Genomic DNA, 27990 nt, shown 5'->3' on the forward strand with positions numbered 1-27990 from the left:
CGTTCAGTCATGTCCGACTCTTTGTGACCCCAGGGACTGGAGCACACCAGGCTTCTCTGTCCATTACCAACTCCCAGAGTTTACCCAAACTCATGTTCATTGAGTCGGTGATGCCATCCAACCATCTCATCATCTGTCATCCTCTTGTCCTCCTGCCCGCAATCTTTCCCAGCATCAGGGTCTTTTCAAATGAGTCAGCTCTTTGTATCAGGTGGCCAGAGTATTGGAGTTTCAGCTTCAACATCAGTCCCCATTATTTTATCCTAATAATAATTTACATTTCTTGGTAAAACTTCTAATTTTGTACTTATACATTTATTGGTTTATTTTATTCATTGAGTCACTAAATTTATTTAGTGACTTTTTACTATTTTGTGGTTCATCTGAGCACTGATAAATAAGATGGTGAACAGACAGGCAGCCTCCTGCTCTTTTGGAATTCACATTCTAATGGGAGAGCAGATAATGAACTAACCAATAACTCTTCCTGTGACTGTGGCCATGTGGAGGTGATGTGGGTTTCCATTATGTTTATGACTATGTGGTTTTGAAAGCTCCCAGTGGTTTTTAATAAAATTGGGTTTGTAGTTTAATTTCAGAAAAGTCAGCTTCTTCAATCACTATTCAAAACATCCCTGTAAAGGTATAAAGGTGTAAATATATGACGGTAAAAAATCCTCCTGCAATGCGGGAGACCTGGGTTCAATCCTTGAGTTGGGAAGATCCCCTGGAGGAAAGCATGGAAACCCACTCCAGTATTCCTGCCTGGAGAATCTCCATGGACAGAGGAGCCTGGAGGGCTACAGTCATAGGGTCACAAAGAGTCAGACACAGCTGAGGACCAAGATAGCACATCACATATACATGTACATATACATATACATATACATACATATATATATATATATATATATAACATATGAGGCTTCCCTGGTGGCTCAGACTGTAAAGAGTGTGCCTGCAATGTGGGAGACCCGGGTTCAATTCCTGGATTGGGAAGATCACCTGGAGAAGGAAATGGCAATCTACTCCAGCACTCTTGCCTGGAAAATCCCATGGACGGAGGAGCCTGATAGGCTGCAGTCCACGGGGTTGCAAATGAAAACTTTTATTCCATACACTGTTTGAATGGAATCTAAATCTGGTTCTGTTACCTAAATTAGAGTTTACTTCATTTTTATGGAGTACAGTTGTTTTACAATATTATGTTAGTTTCAGCAAAGTGAATCAGCTATACGTATACCTATATCCCCTCTTTTATGGATTTTCTTCCCAGTTAGTTCACTACAGATTGAGTTCCTGAGCTACATGGTAGGTTCTCACTAGTTATCTATTTTATACAAGTATCAATAGCGTTTATGTGTCAATCCCAATGTCCCATTTCACTTCACACCTTCTCCTTTGCCCGTTTGAAGTCCATACGTTTGTTTTGTCTGTGTCTCTATTTCCCATTTGCAGATAAGATTGAAAGCGTTAACAGGCAGACAGGCCGGAGGTCCCCAAGAGGCAGGAGGAAATGATGTGCCAGTGGCAGACTGATTTTCCCCCTTCTCTGTTGACAACATCTGGTTCTGCCTGAACTTAACTTTTCTCAAACCTCCAGCTAACCAATGCGTTTTTCTTATGGAAACATTTTTCTTAAGCTATGTTGATGAAACTATGTATTTGCTTTGGAATCTCTCTTTCTTCAAATTGGTTCCACCTAAGACTAAATTTTTTTCTTTTCTCAAACCTTGGACTGAAAATGGTTCAACAAACCAGTATGCATGTCATTTTATGGCCAGGGATGATACACCTTGTACCATTCTCTCTCAAAAATGCATCTTGTGGGAGAGGAGCCTGGTGAAACTCCCTCAGCCTGGAGGTGTCTCTCTTAACTGATTAGCAGCTTGTTAGCAGACATAAAACATCTTGCTAAAAACTAGCAAGGGGGCACTCTTTCTGTCCCCTTCTGATGTCTACATCAGAAACTTTCCCCCATCTCTTTATACTTTAATAAAGCTATGCTACACAAAAAGCTCTGAGTGGTCAAGCATGTCTCTAGCCCCAGATCGAAATCCCCTCCTCTGGAGGTCACAAATCCGGTGCAGCACACAGCTCACAGCCACAACCTTTCAAGGTCATCCATACCATGTTTCCTAACACTCTTGAGAGACCCTTGGACAACAAGGAACTCAACCCAGTCAATCCCAAAGAAAACCAACACTGAATATTTATTAGAAAGACTGATGCTGAAGCTCCAATACTTTGGCCACCACATGCGAAGAGCCAACTCATTGGAAAAGACCCTGATGCTGGGAAAGATTGAAGGCAGGAGGAGAAGAGGGAACAGAAGATGAGTTGGTTGGATAGAATCACTGACTCACTGGACATGAGTTTGAACAAATTCTGGGAGATAGTGAAGGACAGGGAAGCCTGGTGTGCTGCGGTCCCTGGGGTGGCAAAGAGTCAGACAGGACTTAGTGACTGAAGAGAAACATCCCATTTTCTAGATTCCACATACAACTCCATGGACATGAGTTTCGGTAAACTCCAGGAGTTGGTGATGGACAGGGAAGCCTGGCGTGCTGCAGTTCAAGGGTTTGCAAAGAGCTGGGCACTACTGAGTGACTGAACTGACTGGCTGACTGACATACATGTGTTAATATATGATGTTTTGTCTTTCTGACTCACTTCAGTCTGTGTGACAGTCTCTAGGTCCTTTCACACAGCAGTCTCATGACTAGATCAGCCTTCTTCCTGGACACTACAGGGAGGAGGAGGGGATCAGCTCAGGCTGCAGCAGCAGCAGTGATGCCAAGCTGTCTGATTATATCGGGATTGCAATGGATTCTTCCACAGGCTTGTTTTTTTGTTTTGTTTTGTTTTCAACCCTCAGCTATTTACAAATTGAAATTACATGGCATGTATAATTAAGATGTTGCTAATGACTGCAGCAATGAAATTAAAAAGATGCTTGCTCCTTGGAAGGACAGTTATGACCAACCTAGACAGCATATTAAAAAGCAGAGACATTACTTTTCCAACAAAGGTCCGTCTAGTCAAGGTTATGGTTTTTCCAGTAGTCATGTATGGATGTGAGAGTTGGACTATAAAGCAAGCTGAGTGCCAAAGAATTGATGCTTTTGAACTGTGGTGTTGGAGAAGACTCTTGAGAGTCCCTTGGACTGCAAGGAGATCCAGCCAGTCCATCCTAAAGGAGATCAGTCCTGAGTGTTCGTTGGAAAGACTGATGTTGAAGCGGAAACTCCAATCCTTTGGCCACCTGATGCAAAGAGCTGACTCATTTGAGAAGACCCTGATGCTGGGAAATATTGAGGGCAGGAGGAGAAGGGGATAACAGAGGATAAGATGGTTGGATGGCATCACCGACTCAACGGACATGAGTTTGGGTAAACTCTGGGAGTTGGTGATGGACAGAGAGGCCTAACGTGCTGCAGTTCAAGGTGTTGTAAAGAGTTGGACACGACTGAGCAACTGAACTGAACTGAATTGAATTCAAATCAGTTAGAATTTACAGTGAGCAAACCTGCACATACAAGGAACTCTTCTACATACCATTACTAATGGACATTTCTCACTAGTAAAGCTGTCAGTTAAACTCAGGGCAGAGAGTTGTTTTCATTGAGTGAAAGTGCTTCTCAGCAGGACAGCCCTGTGGATGCATGGGGCTCTGAAATTACAGCCTTGCTCCAAACTTTATACCTGATGCAGCGAACACAGATTAAAAGATCCGGGAGCTGAATTCCCAGACAACTTTAAGGCTGTTTAGACTAACTTGACAATTCTAACTTCATCACTTTTACAAGTTTTATATCTTAACTAACTTCTTGATCTTTTCACTTGAGCTATTACACATATTATTAATATATTTTACAGGAGCTGTCTGGAAAGAATCAGTATGCAATCTTGTGTTCGGACTTTAGAAAAGGAATCTGAGTTAGAGATAAGTTTATCTTCTCAGACTTTTACTTGAGCAAATACAAATTGGAGAAAACTTGCCCATGGCCCTTTAAAAAGTGGGTTCATTTGTCATATGACCCAAGAATTAAAGTGACTGTGGTGAAGTTTACAGTTCTGACTGCTCATGTAGCATTTCCTTGGTGCTTACCGTCAAGCTGAGTCAAACAACCCTTCACAGACGCATTCTGTGCCCGTTTTCCTGTGGCACCCATGTCCCTCTGCTGTTAGTAATCCAGCCAGGGTTAAGCACGTTATCTGGGCACTGTCTACATAGACATTTTTGCAACTTCTTTGCAGTTATTCTCAGAGCAATAGGCAAAATAGTAAATGGTGACTCCTGCAGAATATTGATGACTGGAATTCTATAAATGACTGAATCTTATATCCCACTAGCTGCCCCGTTCTTCTCAGCAGACATAGAAGTTGTGTTGACCTTGATGTCATCTGTGAATCGCTTCCTGCTTGACTTCCAGAGCACTCTGACTCTACCCTCCCTCTATGACTATTCAGTTGCTGGTTCCACTTCATCTGCCTGTCTTTCCACGTGACTGTTTCCTGAGCTCTGCCCATGGGCAGGGTTAGCAGGCTTTCAAGAGTCAGGGATGGCATGTTGGGTCAGTGAAGAAGGACAAAGTCTGGGATCCAGGAAAGACTGCCTTTGTTGGTCCCCCCAGTCAGCAATAAATGATAGAACTTCCAAGTTGCCTTTCATTCCCACGCACCACCTGTTGCCATCTTGTCTATGTTAATATCTATTAGGATAAAAGTATAATTATATGATTGTGCTAGGATGAATAGTTTCAAGAACAGAAACAGTCTCTTTCTTTTTTCCTTTTTAACTCCATTCAGTTCAGTTCAGTTCAGTTCAGTTGCTCAGTCGTGTCCGACTCTTTGCGAACCTATGAATCGCAGCACGCCAGGCCTTCCTGTCCATCACCAACTCCCAGAGTTTACTCAGACTCATGTCCATGGAGCCGGTGATGCCATCCAGCCATCTCATCCTCTGTTGTCCCCTTCTCCTCCTGCCCCCAATCCCTCACAGCATCAGAGTCTTTTCCAATGAGTCAACTCTTCACATCAGGTGGCCAAAGTACTGGAGTTTCAGCTTTAGCATCAGCCCTTCCAAAGAAATCCCAGGGCTGATCTCCTTCAGAATGGACTGGCTGATCTTCTTGCAGTCCAAGGGACTCTCAAGAGTCTTCTCCAACACCACAGTTCAAAAGCACCAATTTTTCGGCACTCAGCTTTCTTCACAGTCCAACTCTCACATCCATACATGACCACTGGAAAAACCATAACCTTGACTAGATGGACCTTTCTTGGCAAAGTAATGTCTCTGCTCTTCAACATGCTACCTAGGTTGGTCATAACTTTTCTTCCAAGGAGTAAGCGTCTTTTAATTTCATGGCTGTAATCACCATCTGCAGTGATTTTGGAGCCCAACAAATAAAGTCTGACACTGTTTCCACTGCTTCCCCATCTATTTCCCATGAAGTGGTGGGACCAGATACCATGATCTTCGTTTTCTGAATGTTGAGCTTTAAGCCAACTTTTTCACTCTCCTCTTTCACTTTCATCAAGAGGCTTTTTAGTTCCTCTTCACCTTCTGCCATAAGGGTGGTGTCATCTGCATATCTGAGGTTATTGATATTTCTCCCGGCAGTCTTGATTCCAGCTTCTGCTTCTTCCAGTCCAGTGTTTCTCATGATGTACTCTGCATAGAAGTTAAGTAAGCAGGGTGACAATATATAGCCTTGACATACTCCCTTTCCTATTTGGAACCAGTCTGTTGTTCCATGTCCAGTTCTAACTGTTGCTTCCTGACCTGCATATAGGTTTCTCAAGAGGCAGGTCAGATGGTCTGGTATTCCCATCACTTTCAGAATTTTCCACAGTTTATTGTGATCCACATAGTCAAAGGCTTTGACATAGTCAATAAAGCAGAAATAGATGTTTTTCTGGAACTCTCTTGCTTTTTCAATGATTCAGCACACCCAATCAAAAATGATATGAATAATGGTAGGCTTTTTCTTGTGTGAAGAGTTGTGATAATGGTAATCCAGTGGCATTTTACTTTGACACGTACACTTTTACGTCTTGAAATATTACAGAGTAAAGCTCCTCAATTCTGCCATTCCATAGTTGTTTGGCTACTGAGTCTAGAAGTAGCCACTTCAGTTTAAGAGTGTTTACTTTGCAGCAGAGTTTAGCCTAAGATGTAGTTGTCTTGAATACCAGAGGTGAAAGAAACCTGGCATTTTACATATCCCTGAACTGGAAATAAGATGGCAAGAGTCTCTGCACAGTTTCACCTTGCCTTACTCTTCCAAACTAAAATTCTTGTAACCTCACCCGATTTACCTTCCCAAATAGCAGACTCAAAGTAGGAGTTGCAGCCCTTGGCCATTTAACAGTGAGAGAGGTATACCTGTGCCCTTCTATCTACTAAAAATAGATGTCTGTAACACAAGCTTGTCTGCATTAACAGCATCACCACTGACTGCATTGACTAGCTTATAATGTGGGTAATTAATCACAGTGGTTACGCACTGGAACTGTGCAGGTTGACAGCCTGGGGTAGAGTCTTGTCTCTGCCATTGACCAGCTGCGTAATATTTGCAGACTTCTTAACCTCTTCTAATCTCAGTATCATCACTTGTAACTTGGAGAATATAACAGTGCATAACTTGGAAGCTGCTGAAAAGGTTACATGAGACAATGCATGTATAACCCTCAGTACAGTTAGCAGCACAGATCACTCAACATGTCAACTGTCATTTAATTGTCCTTTTTGTCATGCTTATCAAGTAATCTTGCATACTTGAGTAGTTTTTAAATACAAGCTGCAATCACAATTGAAAAAATATTACACAAAATAGAAAAGAAAATATCTTGCCTTAAACAATGATTGTCTCCTCAGTAACGGATATCTCAACAGCTAGACTGTTTCCTTCAGTGCCCAAGACACTATCTCAGTGATGAATACGTATGTGGTCAATCGCTCGGCCGTGTCAAAGCCCTTGTGAACCCATGGAATACAGCCCACAAGGCTCCTCTGTCTATGGAATTTTCTAGGCAAAAATACTAGAGTGTGTTGCCATTTCCTACTCCAGGGTATCTTCCCGACCTAGGGATCAAGCCTGTGTCTCTTGCATCTCCTGCATTAGTAGGTGGATTCTTTACCACTGGCTGTCTCAGTGACATGTTAATACTTTTCTTTTCCGTTTCTGTTCTCATCTCTCCCAACCTCAGACGTACCTAATGAGGAGCAGTTGGGGAAAAGAAGAACTTCTCCTTAATTTTATCTCCACATTAACTTTGGAGTTATGTGAAATCATTTTCTGCTATTGTTCTTACAAAGCATCCATGACTTATAAGAAAGGACTTTTATTTTATTAAACTCCTCTTAAACTTTATTTTCTCCAACTATCTTCTATTTGATTTTGGAAAAAGTCATCTCCAACATCGTTTAGGTGATTTAGAGGACACCATCAAGGTGCTTATGAGGATGCAAAGATTACTCATGAATGGCATAAAATCATTGAAAATGAGATGTGCAATTTTGCCTGAACCACTGTATATGTTCTCTTTAGGTAATATTTCTCTCCACATTTGATTTCTTTTCAGATGTTTGAGTACTACCCCCTCCAACTTTATTGATGAATTATTAGCAACATAGTTGTTCACATTAAAGTGCACAGTTTGATATATTTTTAAAGGGGAGTAGAATATACCACTTCAAAATATGCTTTTTTGGCTTTATGATTATTTTAAAGAAACAGCAGGAGAAGCTGTGAAAAATGAATATGTTACCTTTGTAAGAGACATTTCCATTACTAAGTAGCAGTTACCCCACAATCCTACCCAACACCTTTTGTCTTTAGCTGGAAATATTACTTATGATGGTGACTAGACCATTTCAGGGAGTTATTCCTTTTTTCTGGATATCTCCCATATATACAGGAGGTATACATGTTATTAAAGTTCTTTTTGTTTTTCTCCTGTTTATCTTTTATTATAGTGAATGTCTCAGTCAAGATCCTAGTAGGACAGAGAGAAAATCATTCTCTGCACTTGATACTTTTGGGGTTCTTTGGTGACTCAGATGGTAGAGAATCTGCCTGCAATTCAGGAGTACTGGCTTTGATTCCTGGGTTGAGGAGATCCCCTGGAGAAGGGAAGGACTATACACTCCAGTATTCTTGCTTGGAGAATTCCATGGACATAGGAGCCTGGAGAGCTACAGTCCATGTGGTTGCAGGGAAGTGGACACCACTGACTGACTTTCACTTTCTTTATCCTTTTAATGACTAATCTATTGGCTCTGAGTTTTGGAGACTCTGACAAACGTTTTCTGAGAAGGGAAATAAGATTAGAGCAGGTCTAGAAATAAAACACCTGGAAATTTGAATTTCAGTGTTATGCTAATTTACCATATTTGCTTCTCATCAGTGTTTTTTTCCCTAGAAATTATTCAGCCTCTCCCAGGGCAATCCTATAACAAATATCATGGGGTCTTCATGATTATTCTTCCTTTTGAATTGTCTTGGCATTTTATCAAAAATCAATTGACTATGAATGTAAGGGTTTATTTCTAGACTCTCAATTATATCCATCAGTTTATATGTCTGTTCTTATGCTAATACCCCATTTTCTTAATGGCTATAGCTTTATAGTAAGTTTTTTAATTGGAAAGTGTGAGTTCTCCAATTTTGTTATTTTCCAAGATTGTTTGTCTATTCAGATTCCTTTGCATTTCCAAATAAATTTTAGATATGCTTGTCAATTTCTGTAAAAATGCCAGCTGGATTGGGTAGGGATTGCATTGAATCTGTTGATCAATTGGTGAAGTATTAAGTCCTCTGATCCATGAACATGGGATAGTTTTCCCTTTATTTAGGTTTTCTTTGTTTCAACAATATTTTCTAGTTTTCAGAATATAAGTTCTGTATTCCTTTTGTTAAATATGTTTCTAAAAATTTTAATTTTGATTATAATATAAATGGACTTTTCCTCAATTTCATTTTCACACTGTCCATTGCAACTAGCAAAACATTGGTGTATAATCCTTTTTCTATGTCATTGTATTTGGTTTGTTAGCATTTTGCTGAGAGTTTCTGTGACTATATTCATAACAGATATTTGAATGTAGTTTTCTTTTCTTTTGATGTCTGACTGGTTTTGGTATCAGCTGTTATTCCTTTTGAAGTAAAAAAAAAAAAAATGGAGGAGATGGGAGTTGAGAGTGCCCTTAAATAATAAAAGAAAGATATTTGATAGATCTGGAAATAAAAGAGTGATATGTAACTGTTAGTGCTATTTTTCCTACTGAAAATTCATTAGAGTAAATGGGCCTTCTTCAAATTGTCGTGAATTACTTTGTACATTTCCAGTCTCCTTTCCACCAGGATGTCTGCAGCAAGCTGTGATTTGGAAAAACAGCTTTAGAGTGGTGCACTCACCCAATCTTCTGGGCATATGGTAAATAATATTTTCCTCTTGAATATATATCATTGCAAGAACTCTTATGCCACCTTTTTCTTTCTTTCTCTTCCTTTTACCTCTCTCCTTCCCTTTATCCTTTCATTTTCTCTTTTATACCCTTCCTCCTTCCTTCCTTCTTTCTTTCTATGTGGTTAGTTAAAAATATAGCAGCCAAATACTCCATTGTTCTTTCTGCTGTTCCGTTGCTAAGTCATGTCCGTCTCTGTGAACTCATAGACTGCAGCACACCAGGCTTCCTATCCTTCAGTCTCACCCAAAGTTTGCTCAGATTCATGCGCATTGAGTCTGTGATGCCAGAGTGACATAATAAACTGATTATTTTTAATGCTATTTTTAAATTCTCATCATTTACTTGAAACACATGATTATTAGCCAAAATATATTTCATGTTTACTATTTGCATGAATTTTTCTTTACTTAAGGGCATTACTGAGGATCCTATTAGATAATCCCATAATTGTCACAAACATTAAAAATAGGTAGCGTAATACTTAGGATGGGTATAACTAAAATCTCTAAGAGCAACTGTGTAATGAAAAGCACTGCTCCTATCCAGTTCTCTCAGATTTACCCTTTAGATTAAATAACTTCCTCCTCAGAGAAGCTGAGCTTCTAACGAAGCATCCATGAAAAACCAATTCAGCCTTTACTTAATCAACTACTTGAAAATAAGAACACCTGAAATTTTAATTATGAAAGAACTGATTCAGTTCAGTTCAATCACTCAGTCATGTCCAACTCTTTGCAACCCCATGAACCACAGCACGCAAGGCCTCCCTGTCCATCACTAACTCCTGGAGTTCACTCAGACTCACATCCATCGAGTCAGTGATGCCATCCAGCCATCTCATCCTCTGTTGTCCCCTTCTCCTCCTGCCCCCAATGCCTCCCAGCATCAAAGTCTTTTCCAATGAGTCAACTCTTTACATGAGGTGGCCAAAGTACTGGAGTTTCAGTGTCAGCATAATTCCCTCCAAAGAAATCCCAGGGCTGATCTCCTTCAGAATGGACCGGTTGGATCTCCTTGCAGTCCAAGGGACTCTGAAGAGTCTTCTCCAACACCACAGTTCAAAAGCATCAGTTCTTTGGTGCTCAGCCTTCTTCACAGTCCAACTCTCACATCCATACATGACTACTGGAAAAACCATAGCCTTGACTAGACGGACCTTAGTTGGCAAAGTAATGTCTCTGCTTTTGAATATGCTATCTAGGTTGGTCATAACTTTTCTTCCAAGGAGTAAGCATCTTTTAATTTCATGGCTTCAATCACCATCTGCAGTGATTTTGGAGCCCCCAGTAATAAAGTCTGACACTGTTTCTACTGTTTCCCCATCTATTTCCCATGAAGTGATGGGACCAGATGCCATGATCTTCATTTTCTGAATGTTGAGCTTTAAGCCAACTTTTTCCCTCTCCTCTTTCACTTTCATCAAGAGGCTTTTAGTTCCTCTTCACTTTCTGCCATAAGGGTGGTGTCATCTGCGTATCTGAGGTTATTGATATGTCTCCCAGCAATCTTGATTCCAGCTTATTCTTCTTCCAGCCCATCGTTTCTCATGATGTAATCTGCATAGAAGTTAAATAAGCAGGGTGACAATATACACCCTTGACGTACTCCTTTTCCTATTTGGAACCAGTCTGTTGTTCCATGTCCAGTTCTGACTGTTGCTTCCTGACCTGCATATAGGTTTCTCAAGAGGCAGGTCAGGTGGTCTGGTATTCCCATCTCTTTCACAATTTTCCACAGTTTATTGTGATCCACACAGTCAAAGGCTTTGGCATAGTCAATAAAGCAGAAGTAGATGTTTTTCTGGAACTCTCTTGCTTTTTCAATGATCCAGCAGATGTTTATTGAAGACCAAATAAAAATCAATATGAAGAAAATGCTGTTTTCACTTTCCTTGTGGGTTGATGCTAGTAGTAAGAATGTTAGTCACTTAGTCACATCCAGCTTTTTGCAACCCCATGGGCTGTCAGTTCAGTTCAGTAGCTCAGTCCTGTCCAACTCTTTGCAATCCCATGGACTGCAGCATGCCAGGCCTCCCTGTCCATCACCAACTCCTGAAGCTTGCTCAAACTCATACCCATTGAGTCAGTGATGCCATCCAACCATCTCATCCTCTGTCATCCTCTTCTGCTCCTGCTTTCAATCTTTTCCAGCATCAGGGTCTTTTCCAGTGAGTCAGTTCTTCACATCAGATGGCCAAAGTATTGGAGTTTCAGCTTCAACATCAGCCCTTCCAATGAATATTCAGGATTGATTTCCTTTAGGATAGACTGGTTGGATCTCCTTGCAGTCCAAGGGACTCTCAAGAATCTTCTCCAATACCACATTTCAAAGGCATCAATCTTCGGCACTCAGCTTTATTTATATGCCAGCTCTCACATCCAAACATGACTACTGGAGAAACCATAGCTTTGATTAGAAGAAACTTTGTTGGCAAAGTAATACCTCTGTTTTTTTAACGTGCTGTCCATGTTGGTCATAGCTTTTCTTCCAAGAAACAAACATCTTTTAAAATTTCATGGCTGTAGTCACCATCTGGAGTGATTTTGGAGCCCAGGAAAGTAAAGTCTCTCACTACTTTCATTGTTTACCTATCTATTTGCCATGAAATGATAGGACTGGATGCCATGACCTTCACTTTTTGAATGTTGAATTTTAAGCCATTTTTTGCACTCTTCTCTTTCACTTTCATCAAGAGGCTCTTTAATTCTTCGTTTTCTACCATAAGGGTGGTGTCATCTGCATATCTGAGGTTATTGATATTTCTTCCACCAGTCTTGATTCTAGCTTGTCCTTCATCCAGACCTGCACTTCACATGATGTACTCTGCATAAATAAATAAATAAATAGGCTGGGTGACATAGAGCCTTGGAGTATAGTCCACCAGTTTTCTCTGTCCATGGAATTCTCCAGGTAAGAGTACTGGAGTGGGTAGTCATTCCCTTCTCCAGGGGATCTTTCTGACTCAGGGATTGAACCCAGATTTCTTGCATCATAGGTAGATTCTTTACCATCTGAGTGACCAGGGATTTCCATTGGTTGACCCTGCTGCTGCTGCTAAGTCACTTCTGTGTCCGACTCTGTGTGACCCCATAGACAGCAGCCCACCAGGCTCCCCCATCCTTGGGATTCTCCAGGCAAGAACACTGGAGTGGGTTGCCATTTCCTTCTCCAATGCATGAAAGTGAAAAGTGAAAGTGAAGTCGCTCAGCCATGTCCGACTCTTAGCGATCCCACGGACTGTAGCTCACCAGGCTCCTCCATCCATGGGATTTTCCAGGCAAGAGTACTGGAGAGGGGTGCCATTGCCTTCTCCAAAGTGCTAAATAATTGTTGTAGAGTTGAGATGGATAGAAAGCAGCTAGTCGTTCGTCTGTCTACCATTCATCATTATCATCCTCACTGGCATTATTTTAGTTAACCAAACTATAAAAAGTAGAAACTTGATATCTAAATGCATTCAGCATACACTTGGTTTCTGAGGCCTGAAAAACCTAAAATATGTTTAACATTTGGGGGGCAATTTTGAGATTAAAACAGTGTTCATATACTAGTCCTAATTACCTGCTTTGAGTCCAAATCCTGAGCCCCAGAAAAATATAATGTAGCCAATTAAATATGCAACACTTTCAGAGTTACAATTGAGTTTGAGAGAGGAAAAGAAAATGAGAGAAGAAAAAATAATCCTTCTTGAACTAGAAAATATGTGTTAACATTGTTACATTTTGAGGATAAAATACTGAGCATTGCCTGTAATTAGTAAGAGCCACTTAGAGTAATACTGGTTTGAGTCCAATAGAATTTGGTTTAAATTATCATGAATGAGTTTACAGGCTTTTATGTACAAAATTTTTCATGTAATTTTACCTGTGTGAAAACCCCCAATAGATAATTATGTGAACATTTAAATATCTTTCTAGAATCTTGGAGAAAGAGTATTATGAGTGTTCTCTAAGCTTAATTAGTGGGATTTAGAGCTTCATTTTGAGACTTATTGATATGAACAATTAACTAATTTTTAAAGTCTGACCTTGACCATAGCAAAAGAACCCAGGCTCAAAGTAGCAAACAAACAAACAAAAAAATGTGTCAAATGCAAAGGCCTTGACTTGTCCTTAGTATCTTCATAAGGAACTGCTACACTTTAAGTTAAACTATATATTTTTTTCTTCCAGTTAAATTTTATACTGATTATACAATATTGGCTTTTAAAAAATATTAATGGGCAGCCCTCATTTATTTCCTCATGGAATGAATAAGGGTCAGTTGTCTTGGTCTTCATTGAATTGCTGATTTGGGATGAGTCACCTGCAGCTTGTCTTCAGGACCTTCTGACTTTCAAGGCTGGGTTTCCTTAACCTGCACCTCTGGCCTCTTCAGATTCTGGGGCCTCCCTGCCTTGAGCACAAGGTGGCCCAGGAACACAAGGGCATGGCTCGAGGACAGCTCATCTTGCCCAGGCTGAGCTCTGACCTCTCACTGAGCCTTAGTGTCTAGGCCTTTGGCATCTTCTCTCATGACCTGTGATCCAGTCTTCTCTCCAGTGTCTGGGTTGTGCCCTGTCCTCTCTGGCATATCACTATTCCAGGAATCAGGGCCATTCCCGTGCCCTGCGGTTGGTGCCCACTCCCTCCTGCTCCATCTCCAGACACCCTCCTGTTGCCTCCTCCATTCAATCTCCTGCTGTCTGATGGGGACCCTTACCTTAGCCTTCATGGCTGGAGGTTGTGAAACTGGTGTTGGGGCTAGACTCCCCTTTAGCCATTTGAATCGTAGATAGGGAAAGCCAGTGAATTTTGTAGAACTCATAATTTGTCTTCTGCCTGAGTAAAAACTGGACAAGGAAGCCATGTAGATCACAAACGAATTGGGACTCATGGAAGGTTCAAGAGCCACATGGAAAATAAGCCCTGAAGCTAGCAGCCTGAGGGCTCTGGAAGCTGCATCGTTATTGTGGGTCTGAGGATACCCCGCCCCTTGAATGTATGGTTTGTTATTGCAGGCTCCCAAGTTCATGGACTTGCCCAACACAGAATGATACGGGTTGTATCAAATCTGAAGATTATAATGATGTATGAGTTTTGAAGACGCAGAAGGGGGCAGATCTGATGATTCCCTGGCTCCAGTCCAGTGTACCAGCCTTCTAAGTAACACAGAACTCTGTGTGTCCACAAGACAAGGCTCTAATCTTCCATACCTTGGTCAGGCCTAGCTTCTTCTCTCACGTTTCTTCCTTTCCTATCTCTGACTTAAAGTGACTTCTCATCCTTCAAGGTCCAGTTGAAAAGTATAGACCCTCCCTTTCCCATCTTCTTCCCAGGGACTGATGATACAATTCCAAACCTTGGAAGCTCTGTTTCTATTCCACCTTGCTAATGATGTAGAGTATTGGTGTTTCCCTCCCCTCTATCTTGCTGGGCTATGGGTTCAATGTAGGTGGGAGGAGGAGGGACAGACATTGAAGTAGTTAGAACCCCTCATTATGACCAGCACTGGTTCATGCTTGGACTAGAAGAGTATAACTATATCCCTCCAGACTTGTAGATGAGGGCACTTCATCCACTACAGCTCACCACATGCAAAGATAAGAAATTCTTCCAGATAACTCATTCCTTCCAACCAGAGGAAACTGGTGCCCACTAAGCCAAATTTCATCTATCTGAAAAGCTTCCAAGTTTGGCATTTTAGTAACAAGAGCAACTAAACCAGAACATGATCCAAAGTAAGCTCTCAATAAATACTAACTTGCCATTGTTGTTGCTCAGTCACTCAGCTGTGTCCAACTCTTTGTGACCCCATGGACTGGAGCACGCCAGGCTTCCCTGTCCTTGACTAACTCTTGGAGTTTGCTCAAACTCATGTTTATTGAGTAGGTGATGCCATCAAGCCATCTCATCCCTTGTCACCCCCTTCTTCTCCTGCCTTCAATCCTTCCCAGCATCAGGGTCTTTTCCAATGAGTTCACTCTTCTCATCAGGTGGCCAAAGTATCAGAGCTTCAGCTTCAGCATCAATCCTTCCAGGTTTTAACTCAGAGTTGATTTCATTTGGGATTGATTGGTTTGATCTCTTTGCTGTCCAAGGGAACTCTCAAGAGTCTTCTCCAGAATCACAATTTGAAAGCATCAATTCTTTGGCGTTCAGCCTTCTTTATGGTCCAACTGTCACATTCATACATGACTACTGAAAAAATCATAGTTTTGACTATATGGACCTTTGTTGGCAAAGTGGTGTCTCTGCCTTTTAATGCACTGTCAAAATTTATCAGAGTTTTCTTCCAAGGAGAAAGTGTCTTTTAATTTCATGGCTGCTGTCACCATCTGCAGTGATTTCGGAGCCCAAGAAAATAAATTATGTCACTATTTCCATTTTTTCCCCATATACTTGCCATGAAGTAATCGTAATGGATGCCATGATCTTCGTTTTTTAAATGTTGAGTTTTAAGCCAATTTTTTCACTCTACTCTAGCTTTCCTCAAGAGGCTCGTTAGCTCTTCTTCACTTTCTTCCATTAAGGTGCTGGCATCTGCATATCTGAGATTGTTGATATTTCTCCCAGCAATCTTGATTACAGCTTGTGCTTCATCCAGCCCAACATTTCTATGATGTACTCTGCATATAAGTTAAATAAGGAGGGTGACATCCTTGACATAATATACGTTCTTGACATAATCCTTTCCCAATTTTGAACCAGCCTGTTGTTTCATGTCTGATTCTAAATGTTGCTTCTTGACATGCATACACTAACTGAATAAATAAGTGAATTAGTATTTGTGCCTGAGGGCAAATGTTTGGCAGTTCAGGAGGTAACAGAAGGGCAGTACTGCCTGAATGGTCCTCCCACAGAGCTGGGCAACCTGTGGCCCCCTAACTGTCATAAGGCAGCCACGTCTTCTGTGTAGAAGAAAGGTTGAAGGGCTCATGCCCTGTTCACTGCCCATGCCAAAGCTGCTCAGCTGTGTTGATGGGACTGTTGATGCTAGATGGAGGGGGCCATGGTAGAGAATCCGACACACCAGGGTTCCATTTGTGCAGGGGCAGATGGGAAATGATAGAAATTTGATGACGGGTGAGCAAGCCCCATCAGTCCTATACTAAGTTCCCATCATGTGCACTTTACACAGCCTGGCTTCTGCAGAGAAAATCCAATTAATACATCCTAAGCTACAGGATGCCATCCAGTGCTTTCAACACATTTACTTGTCTCAGATATCATCTCATTCACTAAACCTGGCCAACATTTTACATATGGGTTACTCACAAGGTTAATAAATAAGTGCAAGTAAAAGGCACATTATTTGCTAGGTTAAGTTCAAGATAGACGAGAATAATAAGAGGTGGTTCTTAACTTGAAATTGTTTGCAATTATGGTATTAAAGGGTTATTGTATCTGGCCATAGAAAGTCATTAGGGAATGGGGCACATTTGGGTAAACCTTGTTGGCACAAAAAGTGCCAACCTTTTTGGCACCAGGGACTGGTTTCATGGAAGAAAATTTTTTTTTTTCATAGACTGGGGTGAGGGTGGTTTGGGGATGATTCAAGTGCATTACATTTATTGTGCATTTTATATCTATTATTGTTACATCAGTTCCAGCTCAGATCATCAGGCATTAGATACGGGGACCCCTAATTTTGATAATGGTTGACACGCCAGGAGCTCAGACAAGGATGAAATTGCTATGAGTTGGAAGAATCAGAAACAGTATGATGTGCTGGGAAATGTATGAGCTTTCGTTACAAACAAAACAGATTTTATCCTCCTTTCACCTATTATATGCTCTGTGACATTAGTAAATTTCTAGACCTTTGTAAGTCTCAGTTTTCGTTTCTATCAAACAAGAATCATTATATATATACTGAAATATTTCAAATGGGGACAGAAGGAGAATCTGCACAGAAGTGTCTGTCGCCCACGTGCTTAAGTGCAGGCACTTTCTGTCTCTTATCCGCTGCCTTCTGCTGAATCTGCAAGTGTGAAGCACAGTTCTACCATGCAGCACTGCCTCTGCTCACCTCTTTCCTACTGCAGGTTGGGTTCTCCAGGACATAAACACTGAAATGAAGCTCCTTTACAAGCATAGGAGGTTTCAGGGGGACTAACCTGTGGAAGGAAAAAATGGAAGCAAGTTTAGGCAAGGGGAGCCATCAGACCTGTCAAAAGGCTCTACCAGCAGAATATGGATCTTCAGGCAGAATTTGTTTATTTGTGTTGCCTTGCTGTTTGTTTGTTTTATTGGAGCATAGTTGCTTTAAATGCTGTACAACAAAGTGAATCAGCTCCATGTACACATATATCTCCTTCCTCTTGGACCTCTCTGTCCATCCACAGATGAATGGGTAAAGAAGATGGGGCATACATATAGACAGTGGGATATTCAGTTCACTCGCTCAGTCGTGTCTGACTCTTTGTGACCCCATGGACTGCAACACGCCACGCCTCCCTGTCCATCACAAACTCCCAGAGCTCGCTTAAACTCATGTTGATTGAGCCGGTGATGCCATCCAACCATCTCATCCTCTGTTGTCCCCTTCTCCTCATGCTTTCAGTCCTTTCCAGCATCAGGGTCTTTTCCAACGAGTCAGTTCTTCACATCGGGTGGCCAAAGTAATGGAACGTCAACTTCAGCATCAGTCCTTCCAATGAGCATTCAGGTCTGATTTTCTTTAGGACTGGCTGGTTTGATCTCCTTGCAGTTCAAGAGGCTCTCAAGAGTCTTCTCCAGCACCACAGTTTGAAAGCATCAATTCTTCAGTGTTCAGCTCTCGTTATTTATCCAACTCTCACATCCATACATGACCACTGGAAAAAACATAGTTTTGACTAGATGGACTTTTGCTGGCAAAGTGATGTCTCTGTTCTTTAATATGCTGTCTAGGTTGGTCATAACTTTTCTTCCCAGGAGTAAGTATCTTTTAATTTCATGGCTGCAAGCACCATCTGCAGTGATTTTGGAGCCCAAGAAAATGAAAAGTGTCACTGCTTCCTTGTTTCCCCATCTATTTGACATGACGTGATGGGACCAGATGGCATGAACAATGGAAAATTACTCATTCACAAAAAGGAACGGAATTGGGTCATTTGTAGAAACATTGATGGACTTAGAGATTATCGTACCAAGTGAAGTAAGTCAAGCAAAGTTTTCTCTTGAAGGAATTGACCAGAAATGACTAGAAGCTTGACCTACTGCCTTGCCCAGCCATTGAATGTGGTCATCCCTGACAAGAACATGCCCTTGGCTACCCCCATGTTTCTCAGGCTGAGGATCTCCCAAGAAGAATTTGACCTTCCTTAGAAAACTGAAGCAGACTCGAAAGGAGTTAATGGCTGGAGACTGTCAGCTATTCACAGTCCTTGCACCTGAACAAAGACTTGGGGTCCTGATGGATACATCTGCATGTCTGCCCTTAGAACTGTACAATTTTTTAGTTCAGTTCAGTTCAGTTCAGTCACTCAGTCGTGTCCAACTCTTTGCGACCCCATGAATCGCAGCACGCCAGGCCTCCCTGTCCATCATCAACTCCCAGAGTTCACTCAGACTCACGTCCATCGAGTCAGTGATGCCATCCAGCCATCTCATCCTCTGTCATCCCTGTCTCCTCCTGCCTCCAATCCCTCCCAGCATCAGAGTCTTTTCCAGTGAGTCAACTCTTCTCATGAGGTGGCCAAAGTATTGGAGTTTCAGCTTTAGCATCATTCCTTCCAAAGAATACCCAGGGCTGATCTCCTTCAGAATGGACTGGTTGGATCTCCTCGCTGTCCAAGGGACTCTCAAGAGTCTTCTCCAACACCACAGTTCAAAAGCATCAATTCTTCGGTGCTCAGCTTTCTTCATTTAGAATCTCCCAAATGTACTATATAGGACTTTCAATCTTCTAAAGTATCAGGCTTACTACTTGAGATTGAATTTTAAAATGGAGACATTAGAATGATTATCTAATCATCATTTGTCCATAATTTGTAAATCTTCTCATGTTCTGTCATGCTAAGAATCAGAAGTTCTCAACCATGGCTCTGCATTGCACTCACGTCAATAGCTTTTAGAAAATATCAATGCCCCCATCCTACCCTGAGGAGTTAAATCAGGTCTCTGCAGATGCAAGCAAGACCCAGACATTAATAATATCTTATAGCCCCTAAGTGAGTCTAATGTGCAGCCTACTAGAAGGTTCGCACTATCTACTTCAAGTTATAACCTAATGGGAGTTACTTTTCAATGTATAGAAAAAAGAGCTTCTGGAGTAGAAAGAGGGCCTCCTCCTCTTCTTCCTCACCAGCACCATGACAGTGGCTGAAGCACAGTAAGTGCTTCCTCTAGTTCAGGCATCTCCACTGTGATAACAATTTCCCATAAAGTTGCTCATGCTGATTAGGAAAGTAACAGACAGTCATGTGTACATGCTCAGTTGCTCAGTCGTGTCTGACTATTTCTGACACTATGGGCTATAGCCTGCCAGGATCCACTGTCCACGGAATTTTTCAGGCAAGAATACTGGAGTGGCCATCCCCACCCACCCACGCTGTGGATCTTCCTGACCCAGGGATAGAACCCAAGTCTCCTGTGTCTTGGCAGATGGATTCTTTACCACTGCGTCACCTGGGAGGCCCCACCAGATAGTCAACATGTCTCAAGTCTTCTCCATCACTGACCTTATTGTTAGCACTTTTGATAATGTAGACTAAAATCCATAGCCTCTAATTATTGGTCAAAGAATCATCCTAGACCATTTGTGTTAGATTCACCTAGAATTCTTGTTAATAATGTTGGTTCTCAAGGGCCAGAGAAAAACCACCTGAATCCCATTATGAAGAGTTGAACTTGTGATTTATATCTCAGCAATTTCCCTGAGTCACCTTTATAGTCATTAAAGTTTGAAAAACAGTCTGTCGTACTTACAGATCTCTTGTCATGTCCACATTTTCACATTTCTGCCACTACTCCACCTCGGTTCACACTCTCACTACTCAGGTAAATTTCGGTTGAACAGGGACTAGGAAAAGTGTGTATAAATTTATGGTCAGCCTGTGTATTCTGTATCCCTCAAACTGTCAAAATAAGGTATAGAATTTTTCATGAAATCATTTTCTGCTATTCTTCATTAATAATCAGGAAGGTTAAAAGGTTAAATTACCAGCCTGAACTTAATGAGTGACTTCTGAGGCATGCTTCTAGAATTTTAAAATCTTCATGTATTAATTCAATAAGCCTTCATTGACCATCTTCCACATGCTGAAAACATAAAGATAGCAAAGATAAGAATAAGGCTCAATGCCTGACCTGTTGGAAAGTTCATCAAAAGCCAGACTCTTTTCCTACAGTTTGACTCAGTGCATTAGTTTAGGCAGAGGATGAGATGGTTAGATGGCATCAACAACTTGATGGAGAAGAATTTGAGCAAATTCAGAGAGTGGAGGACAGAGGGGCCTGGCATGCTGCAGTCCATGGGGCTGCAAAGAGTCAGACACAACTTAGCTACTGAACAACACCACCAACACAATTTTATTTGAAGAAAGGATGACCTCCAATGAGCACAGAAATGTGGGAACACTGAACTGAAAGGGTCAGAAATGCCCCATAATGGAGAGGCGTGGGAGCTGGCTCTTGAAGATAGGGAGATGGTTGCCTGGAGGAGAAGGTTTAGAAAGAGCTTTCTAGGAGAAAGTACAGACTACCCAAAACATGTAGCTCTAGAAAGGCATGGGATGTTCTGGAAAGGTTGAGAAATTTATGTTAGCTAGAATTATGGGCAGATTTCTGTGTGTTGATTTTATATCCTGCAACTTTACTATATTCATTGATTAGCTCTAGTAATTTTCTGGTGGAATCTTTAGGGTTTTCCATGTAGAGGATCATGTCATCTGCAAACAGTGAGAGTTTTACTTCTTCTTTTCCAATTTGGATTCCTTTTATTTCTTTTTCTGCTCTGATTGCTGTGGCCAAAACTTCCAGAACTATGTTGAATAGTAGCGGTGAAAGTGGACACCCTTGTCTTGTTCCTGACTTTAGGGGAAATGCTTTCAATTTTTCACCATTGAGGATAATGTTTGCTGTGCGTTTGTCATATATAGCTTTTATTATGTTGAGGTATGTTCCTTCTATTCCTGCTTTCTGGAGAGTTTTTATCATAAATGGATGTTGAATTTTGTTAAAGGCCTTTTCTGCATCTATTGAGATAATCATATGGTTTTTATTTTTCAATTTGTTAATGTGGTGAATTACATTGATTGATTTGCGGATATTGAAGAATCCTTGCATCCCTGGGATAAAGCCCACTTGGTCATGGTGTATGATCTTTTTAATGTGTTGTTGGATTCTGATTGCTAGAATTTTGTTGAGGATTTTTGCATCTATGTTCATCAGTGAGATTGGCCTGTAGTTTTCTTTTTTTGTGACATCTTTGTCAGGTTTTGGTATTAGGGTGATGGTGGCCTCATAGAATGAGTTTGGAAGTTTACCTTCCTCTGCAATTTTCTGGAAGAGTTTGAGGAGGATAGGTGTTAGCTCTTCTCGAAATTTTTGGTAGAATTCAGCTGTGAAGCCGTCTGGCCCTGGGCTTTTGTTTGCTGGAAGATTTCTGATTACAGTTTCAATTTCCGTGCTTGTGATGGGTCTGTTAAGATTTTCTATTTCTTCCTGGTTCAGTTTTCGAAAATTGTACTTTTCTAAGAATTTGTCCATTTCTTCCACGTTGTCCATTTTATTGGCATACAACTGCTGATAGTAGTCTCTTATGATCATTTGTATTTCTGTGTTGTCTGTTGTGATCTCTCCATTTTCATTCCTAATTTTATTGATTTGATTTTTCTCTCTTTGCTTCTTGATGAGTCTGGCTAATGGTTTGTCAATTTTATTTATCCTTTCAAAGAACCAGCTTTTGGCTTTGTTGATTTTTGCTATGGTCTCTTTTGTTTCTTTTGCATTTATTTCTGCCCTAATTTTTAAGATTTCTTTCCTTCTACTAACTCTGGGGTTCTCCAATTCTTCCTTTTCTATTGCTTTAGTTGTAGAGTTAGGCTATTTATTTGACTTTTTTCTTGTTTCTTGAGGTATGCCTGTATTGCTATGAACTTTCCTCTTAGCACTGCTTTTATAGTGTCCCACAGGTTTTGGGTTGTTGTGTTTTCATTTTCATTCGTTTCTATGCATATTTTGATTTCTTTTTTGATTTCTTCTTTGATTTGTTGGTTATTCAGAAGTGCGTTGTTCAACCTCCATATGTTGGAATTTTTAATAGTTTTTCTCCGGTAATTGAGATCTAATCTTAATGCATTATGGTCAGAAAAGATGCTTGGAATGATTTCGATTTTTTTGAATTTATCAAGTTTAGATTTATGGCCCAGGATGTGATCTATCCTGGAGAAGGTTCCATGAGCACTTGAAAAAAAGGTGAAATTCATTGTTTTGGGGTGAAATGTCCTATAGATATCAATTAGGTCTAACTGATCTAATGTATCATTTAAAGTTTGCGTTTCTTTGTTAATTTTCTGTTTAGTTGATCTGTCCATAGGTGTGAGTGGGGTATTAAAATCTCCCACTATTATTGTGTTATTGTTGATTTCCCCTTTCATACTTGTTAGCATTTGTCTTACATATTGTGGTGCTCCTATATTGGGGGCATATATATTTATAATTGTTATATCTTCTTCTTGGATTGTTCCTTTGATCATTATGTAGTGGCCTTCTTTGTCTCTTTTCACAGCCTTTGTTTTAAAGTCTGTTTTATCGGATATGAGTATTGCCACTCCTGCTTTCTTTTGGTCTCTATTTGCGTGGTATATCTTTTTCCAGCCCTTCACTTTCAGTCTGTATGTGTCCCTTGTTTTGAGGTGGGTCTCTTGTAAGCAGCACATAGAGGGGTCTTGTTTTTGTATCCATTCGGCCAGTCTTTGTCTTTTGGTTGGGGCGTTCAACCCATTTACGTTTAAGGTAATTATTGATATGTATGATCCCGTTACCATTTCCTTTATTGTTTTGGGTTCGGGTTTATACACCCTTTTGTGTTTCCTGTCTAGAGAATATCCTTTAGAATTTGTTGGAGAGCTGGTTTGGTGGTGCTGAATTCTCTCAGCTTTTGCTTGTCTGTAAAGCTTTGGATTTCTCCTTCGTATTTGAATGAGATCCTTGCTGGGTACAGTAATCTGGGCTGTAGGTTATTGTCTTTCATCACTTTAAGTATGTCTGGCCATTCCCTCCTGGCCTGAAGAGTTTCTATTGACAGATCAGCTATTATCCTTATGGGAATCCCCTTGTGTGTTATTTGTTGTTTTTCCCTTGCTGCTTTTAATATTTGTTCTTTGTGTTTGATCTTTGTTAATTTGATTAATATGTGTCTTGGGGTGTTTTGCCTTGGGTTTATCCTATTTGGAACTCTCTGTGTTTCTTGGACTTGGGTGATTATTTCCTTCCCCATTTTAGGGAAGTTTTCAACTATTATCTCCTCAAGGATTTTCTCATGATCTTTCTTTCTGTCTTCTTCTTCTGGGACTCCTATAATTTGAATGTTGGAGCGTTTCATATTGTCCTGGAGGTCTCTGAGATTGTCCTCGTTTCTTTTAATTCGTTTTTCTTGTTTCCTTTCTGATTCATTTATTTCTACCATTCTATCTTCTATTTCACTAATCCTATCTTCTGCCTCCATTATTCTACTATTTGTTGCCTCCAGAGTGTTTCTGATCTCATTTATTGCATTACTCATTATATTTTGACTCTTTTTTATTTCTTCTAGGTCCTTGTTAAATCTTGCATCTTCTCAATCCTTGTCTCTAGGCTATTTATCTGTGATTCCATTTTGATTTCAAGATTTTGGATCATTTTCACTATCAATATTCGGAATTCCTTCTCTGGTAGATTCCCTACTTCTTCCTCTTTTGTTTGGTTTGGTAGGCAACTCTCCTGTTCCTTTACCTGCTGAGTATTCCTCTGTCTCTTCATCTTGGTTATATTGCTGCGTTTGAGGTGGCCTTTTTATATTCTGGTAATTTGTGGAGTTCTCTTTATTATAGAGCTTCCTCACTTTGGGTGGGGTTCTATCAGTGGCTTGTCAAGGTTTCCTGGTTAGGGAGGCTTGTGTTGGAGTTTTGGTGGGCAGGATATAAAATTAACACACAGAAATCCCTTGCATTCCTATACACGAATAATGAGAATGTAGAAAAAGAAATTAAGGAAACAATTCCATTCACCATTGCAACGAAAAGAAGAAAATACTTAGGAATATATCTACCTAAAGAAACTAAAGACCTATATATGGAAAACTATAAAACACTGATGAAAGAAATCAACGAGGACACTAATAGATGGAGAAATATACCATGTTCATGGATCGGAAGAATCAATATAGTGAAAATGAGTATACTACCCAAAGCAATTTACAAATTCAATGCAATCCCTATCAAGCTACCAGCCACATTTTTCACAGAACTAGAACAAATAATTTCAAGATTTGTATGGAAATACAAAAAACCTCGAATAGCCAAAGCAATCTTGAGAAAGAAGAATGGAACTGGAGGAATCAACTTGCCTGACTTCAGGCTCTACTACAAAGCCACAGTCATCAAGACAGTATGGTACTGGCACAAAGACAGACATAGAGATCAATGGAACAAAATAGAAAGCCCAGAGATAAATCCACACACATATGGACACCTTATCTTTGACAAAGGAGGCAAGAATATACAATGGAGTAAAGACAATCTCTTTAACAAGTGGTGCTGGGAAAACTGGGCAACCACTTGTAAAAGAATGAAACTAGATCACTTTCTAACACCGCACACAAAAATAAACTCAAAACGGATTAAAGATCTAAATGTAAGATCAGAAACTATAAAACTCCTAGAGGAGAACATAGGCAAAACACTCTCAGACATAAATCACAGCAGGATCCTCTATGATCCACCTCCCAGAATTCTGGAAATAAAAGCAAAAATAAACAAATGGGATCTAATTAAAATTAAAAGCTTCTGCACAACAAAGGAAAATATAAGCAAGGTGAAAAGACAGCCTTCTGAATGGGAGAAAATAATAGCAAATGAAGCAACTGACAAACAACTAATCTCAAAAATATACAAGCAACTTATACAGCTCAATTCCAGAAAAATAAACGACCCAATCAAAAAATGGGCCAAAGAACTAAATAGACATTTCTCCAAAGAAGACATACGAATGGCTAACAAACGCATGAAAAGATGCTCAACATCACTCATTATTAGAGAAATGCAAATCAAAACCACAATGAGGTACCACTTCACACCAGTCAGAATGGCTGCGAACCAAAAATCTGCAAGCAATAAATGCTGGAGAGGGTGTGGAGAAAAGGGAACCCTCCTACACTGTTGGTGGGAATGCAAACTAGTACAGCCACTATGGAGAACAGTGTGGAGATTCCTTAAAAAATTGCAAATAGAACTACCTTATGACCCAGCAATCCCACTGCTGGGCATACACACCAAGGAAACCAGAATGGAAAGAGACACATGTACCCCAGTGTTCATCGCAGCACTGTTTATAATAGCCAGGACATGGAAACAACCTAGATGTCCATCAGCAGATGAATGGATAAGAAAGCCGTGGTACATATACACAATGGAGTATTACTCAGCCGTTAAAAAGAATTCATTTGAATCAGTTCTGATGAGATGGATGAAACTGGAGCCGATTATACAGAGTGAAGTAAGCCAGAAAGAAAAACACCAATACAGTATACTAACACATATATATGGAATTTAGGAAGATGGCAATGACGACCCTGTATGCAAGACAGGAAAAAAGACACAGATGTGTATAACGGACTTTTGGACTCAGAGGGAGAGGGAGAGGGAGAGTGTGGGATGATTTGGGAGAATGGCATTCTAACATGTATACTATCATGTAAGAATTGAATCGCTAGTCTATGTCTGACGCAGGATACAGCATGCTTAGGACTGGTGCATGGGGATGACCCAGAGAGATGTTATGGGGAGGGAGGTGGGAGGGGGGTTCATGTTTGGGAACGCATGTAAGAATTAAAGATTTTAAAATTTAAAAAATAAAAAACTAAAAAATAAATAAATAAATAAATATTTCTAAAGTGTGAAGGCAAAAACAAAGTTTTAATTTGAAATAAAATGTAGATTCAAAAAAAAAAAAGAATTATGGGCAGAGAGATAGGAGATGAAGCTGAAAGGTAGAACGGATCAGAATTTTAAAATTTATCCTAACAAACAAATTCAGGATTTCTGGTGCATGGATAGATTTGGCCCTGGGAGAGATGCTGAGCTGAGTTTGGGCTGTGAGAGCCATGTGCTAGATCTGATAGATAGTTGAAAATCCTTCTTTGAAGCTAAAGAGAGAAGTTTGAGGCAGGTATGGAGACCTCAGATCAGCTTGGAAGCCATTGGAATAGATGAGATCAAACCTGAAGAAAGCATGATAAGTCAAGCTATCAAATAGCTTGGAATCTTAGCCACTAGCTCATGATTAGTATGATGTAGCGATTCAGAAAAATGACTAATATTTTTATTCCACTGAATAGATAGCCCCCTTTTTTCCTTTTAAATTAATGTAGTGGAGAAGTGCCTTGAAGAGATTTTTCTCAACCACTCCAACTCACACTAATGGGACCAGACAGAGTATAAATCTCACCGCTGGGGTGAGAAGGTAATTTAGACTCTTTGTTCTTGCCTGATGACTGTCGGAGAAGGGCGGCTGACTTTGCCAATTGGGTGACTGTTTTGTAATTTATATACAATAAATCTAAAGGTAGTAATTTCCCTTCAGAACCTTGAATTGCCTCCTTAGCAGAATGATTTTCAGTCTGGCTGGAGTTACGTTTAAGCCCCAGGGCTGGATGAGCGCTTAGCAAGGATACCCAGAGGATTCCATTGATTGCACTCTTGTTTTAAATACAATTTGGTTTTCCTTCACAGGAAATGTAGTGGCAAATTTCTTTTAAAGCTATCAGCTTACGATTTAGAGTACTTAAAGGAGTGTTTCATTTTGGTTTTCAGTTAGGTAGTGGAGGTAGTTATTATAGAGCTTACCGTCTACCCTTCTGCTATATGTGTGGCCAGTACAGACAGATGCAGGGAGCTTGCTCAGTTTGGAAAAGCTTGAGGAGGGCTTATAATCTATCAGCTAAAAAAGAGAAATAAAGTAATAACAGTGAATTCTTCCATAGTGTACCTACCTGTCAGGCACCGTTCAAGACGTCTGCAAAGGATAAGCTCCCTGTGTGACACCTGGTCTGTGAGCTGGGTCCCAGGGTGTAGGAGACACAGAGATGAGTGACCTGGAGACAGGGGTCTACCCTGGGTCCTTAGGCTCCAGGGTCCACACACTGGACCATGTGCTCTGCTTGAGCACCTGCTGTGTGTCAGGCCCAGACACCAGTGAATAAGACAGGGTATGTCCACCAACACTGACTCCCTGGAATTTATATGTCAAGGAAGAGGATGCAGGAATATGGTTTAAAATAATAATTTGGGATAAAATAATGTTGCATATAATTTACAACTAGGATGCTTAAGCTGGCTAACATATCTT

The sequence above is a fragment of the Ovis aries genome, chromosome 16, assembly GCF_016772045.2.
Source record: "Ovis aries strain OAR_USU_Benz2616 breed Rambouillet chromosome 16, ARS-UI_Ramb_v3.0, whole genome shotgun sequence".
In the NCBI taxonomy this organism is placed as follows: domain Eukaryota; kingdom Metazoa; phylum Chordata; class Mammalia; order Artiodactyla; family Bovidae; genus Ovis; species Ovis aries.